Source organism: Corvus brachyrhynchos, unplaced genomic scaffold (genome assembly GCF_000691975.1).
Source record: "Corvus brachyrhynchos isolate BGI_N302 unplaced genomic scaffold, ASM69197v1 scaffold32, whole genome shotgun sequence".
NCBI lineage: Eukaryota > Metazoa > Chordata > Aves > Passeriformes > Corvidae > Corvus > Corvus brachyrhynchos.
In genome coordinates this window covers 10,171,066-10,171,773 of record NW_008237919.1, presented here as the reverse complement: position 1 = coordinate 10,171,773, position 708 = coordinate 10,171,066, and positions in this window count along the sequence as shown.

Sequence of the window (708 nt, the reverse complement as noted above, 5' to 3'; positions counted from 1 at the left end):
GAAATGTAGTATCTTAAGTCAACTCAGTAGAAAAACTGCTCAACATTATTTCATCACAAAATCATGGAACTGATTTACTTCTCCCTTGAGAAACTGGATACAGTTCAGACACTATTTTCCAATTTTTAAAAGCACTTCTAATCTAATCTATTACATGTATTTCTAAAGTGTCTGTCGCTTCAATTTCTTGGCACACTTTAGATAATATTCACGAGTTAAAAAAATAGCCTACTGCGCTCCCCCCATCCACATCCCCAAATCTTAGCTTTTGTGATTCCTCAGTGTGAGCTACAATCAGGTCCGACTCTACCAAGCACTTTGTGACGCCTGAGAAACGCTTTGCTTTCTGTTCAGTTACACTGAGCTTGAAGGACGGGACACGAAACTAGGCCATTTGCTTTGCGATAAAGGTTGCATTAGAAGTGGAGCTGATCTCTATGGGATACACTCTGGCCGGAGCATCAGCCCCGACGCCGCTTCCATCGGGTACCGCTGAACGCGGGTACGCGTCGGCAGCTGTGCATAGCCGCAGCACAGTCCGGAGAGCAGGCAGAGATGAATCAAAGGTGAAAACCAGCCGCAGAGCTGGGATTTTTCCGTCACTGGACCGTCCTCTCCCGACCCTTCAGAGCTCACTTAGACCAGGGCAGGACGCGGCGCTCGGGACAAAGGCGGCACGCGCGATCGACGCGCTCGGCCGCTCGGCAG